At 37.2% G+C, this 3,237-nt stretch overlaps 1 protein-coding gene across 1 annotated transcript in view; it reads right to left on the reverse strand.

Annotated features, from left to right (window-relative positions):
• The window catches only part of LOC108747488 (vesicular acetylcholine transporter), a 4,913-nt gene extending 3,528 nt beyond the window's left edge, over window positions 1-1,385 (reverse strand). Inside the window, exon 1 of the mRNA XM_018484998.1 lies at window positions 1,309-1,385. The gene's annotated coding sequence lies outside the window, so the exon portion shown is untranslated. The remainder of the gene's footprint in view (window positions 1-1,308) is intronic.
• Between the last annotated feature and the right edge of the window lie 1,852 nt (window positions 1,386-3,237).

Below are 3,237 nucleotides of genomic sequence, written 5' to 3' on the forward strand. Positions count from 1 at the left end.
ACACGCCGACATCAACTACAGTCTTGCGTGCGGGAAAGAAACACGTTGCGAAAACGCATACACGCCCGCACTTGGCTCGGCTTTTCTTCGTAGGCTCCGCTCCCCTTCTTGCGCGCGTGAAAGAGAACACGACACCGGATGAAGGCTCCCCCACGATAAGGCGCCGCGAGATCGACTCTGTGTACCTGAGCGAGCCTTACTACTATAGTATATCGTGTATCGCATTACGGCGGAGATAAAAACAGCACGAAAAAAAGCGTCGAGAAAACAAGAGGCGAGGGTCGATGTGACGTGTTTGTCATCGGGGTCGTCGCTAATCATCTCACGAGTGTTAAATGTAGAAAGAAATAGCTCGACAGTAATTGTGAGCGATATTGTTTTTTGCTAAATTGTTGATCGTTGAAACAGTTACGTAAAATAAAGAATGAACGATAGTACGAGATTTTGTTTTTTTATAACTTAAAGAATAAGAAAAAGCACGTACATCAAATATTTCAGTCGAAGATCGTTGTGTCGTTGTGATGTTTAAAAATTTGATTATTCAACTTGCATCTTATTCATCGTCATTTATTAAAGTCATGAAAAGTTAATAACTAAAATGCTTCAGACGAAAATTGGCGCTGAAGTGGCCATTTTCTTCTTTGAGACGCAATTCGCCGATTCTTTTGAATCTCTCTTCTACAGTTTTTATGTTCTTCTTTTAAACTGCCAAGATAACAATGCAAAAGCACGCATGGAAAATAGCGGAAATAATAATTTAAATTATACTTCAATAGCGTTGTGACATAATAGTGTTTCTCGCAAGATTTGAGGCAGAAAAAAAACTGAGGTACCTTTTCGCGAATTGGCAAGTGTACTTGGTAAATAGTGCTCTTTTCCGATATTTCAGTAATCTAGATCAGATCTACCTGATTTAACTTATTATTTTGAAGAGATAAATATTTCGTTTAGCGGAGAATCGCACAGTTTTATTTGTATTTATTTTTTTATTTTTTTTATTCTATTATTATCCTGACTCGTCTTTTTTCACAGAAAGTAACAGGATACGCGGTCGATTGTAAATAATAATTGAAATAACACGCGGTCTAACATTTAAACTGGAACCTCGGGCGACCATCCGGAACAACGCGATAGCTCGATTCTTCTCGCGTTTGCGAAATGGCGCCTGTCAATCGTCGTTGTTGCCGGTGACTCTCGTTAATGGCGCAACGCGATCGATCGACGGGCTCCACTACGGCAACGAGCCTCCCTGATGTACGAAAGAAGGCCGCGTGTGAAAAAAAAAAAAACAACGTATCACCAACTCACCGGAGTTGCTGGCGAACTTCTGCCTGAGGGAGTTGGCGAGGCGTTGGGGGCCCGCCAAGGTCGGAAGACCGGCGAGCAGGCCGCTCAAAGTCGAGGCGACGTCTGATCCGTCTTCGTCCTTCGAGTCGTTCACCGACTCCTTGACTCCTCGCGTCCCCGGGCCCTCCACCTTTTCAATCGAATTTACAACCGAGTCTGCAACGGCGACAACATTTTCCAACCGTTTAAAATTCGCGTACTGCTCAAAAAGACAATGGTAAAAATTCGTTCGTTAATCCCAATAGACAGACAGGTACAATTACGAATCTCTGTGCCACAAAAATGGCATTATATCCAGCTCGTGACACTTTCGATTAAGGTCAAACATTATTCAAACGTTATCCTGAATTTAGGTCAAACATTACTGACAATAAATGAAAAGGAAAGAAGAAGATTAGTAATCTGAGAGCAGCCGATTGGTCTAGTAACCCGCATTCAAGTAGTTCTTTTCTACAACAAAACTACCCTAATAGAAAATATTAGATTAAGCATTACGGGACTATATACACATTAATAATGCAATTACGCGCGAAGATATAATTCGTGCCCGTTTCGCAGAGGGATATGTTATGGAGGGGTGGGACAGAGTCCGTCGACCTTCGAGAAGTTAAAATTCATCATCATCATATTTTTAACCCGCCGCAATCGCGCGTGAGGCATTACATCGTACAACGCGTCCATACTCTACATATTCTGTCGTATATATACTATCGACACAATTTTTACTAACCTTTCTATTATCTTATGTACGCGTTACCAATGGGCGGATTTAAATTTAGCGTTTGTGCATCTATCTATAACGTCCCGTGTCCCATACCATGCATTTGAGGAAGACCGGGCATTACACACGTGCGTAACTTCCCAAGGTAATTTTTCCTCCCCCCTCGCCGCATCGCAATATAGTTATTTGGCAGCCATGTGTTATTTCGTGCGCCATTGTTTGCAAGGGGGTTGCGGCAGATAATCCCCCTATTACCTGCGACGCTTGTGTGATTGCAAATTTCAATCTAAAACACAGAGATTTCCTTCGACGATGATTGGACCGCGTTACACAACATTATATCGAGGAATTTGACATAACTGGCTTGATGAAAACAGCGTATATCGATTTATGAAATTTCAATTCCTAATTTCGTAATTTTTATCACTTTCTAACAGTAAATGTTATTTTATTAAACGATTATTAACCATAATTAATAAAATAAAAATGTGAAAAATCGAATCTCTGAATCTTGATCTAAAATGTCGGATTATCGCAATATTAATGAAATATTTCATTAAAAAATGTTGAACTCAAATATATATTTCTCTAAAACAAAATAATAAATAGAAAACAGGACAGAAATGCCAATAATACTACTTATTCTATATTTTTGAATAGAATTTATATCGCATTAAAAATTTAACAAATGGTAACAGCTTTATTGCAAAGAATAGAGATAGATTTATGGCTAAAATATTGATATAAAATTGGAGAATAAATAATTATATGGAGTGATATTATTTGTGAAAAAAAAATATATATATATAGAGTGTATTTAAAATAACGCCCACTAATCATACAGTGCTATTCTTAATAAAAAATTAATTATAAGTCAAAAAGTCCTCTACTATTTTACAATTTTCGCAATACTTTTTTTTCAGTTATTTAGTGAGCAAAATGTCTAAAATCAACGTATAAGACAATTTTAAGATACCTTTAAGAGTTCTTTAAAAAACAACTTCAAAATATTTCACAAAGAACATTGAAAAATATCTTAACATTATCTTATACATCGATTTTATTCGTTTATTCGACAATCTTTAGAAATGAATATTTTGTTAATTATTGCGAAAATTGCAAAATGATAGACTTTTTGACTTTATTTTTTATTAGGAATAACACTGTAT

Source organism: Trachymyrmex septentrionalis, unplaced genomic scaffold, assembly GCF_001594115.1.
Source record: "Trachymyrmex septentrionalis isolate Tsep2-gDNA-1 unplaced genomic scaffold, Tsep1.0 scaffold2, whole genome shotgun sequence".
Lineage (NCBI taxonomy): Eukaryota > Metazoa > Arthropoda > Insecta > Hymenoptera > Formicidae > Trachymyrmex > Trachymyrmex septentrionalis.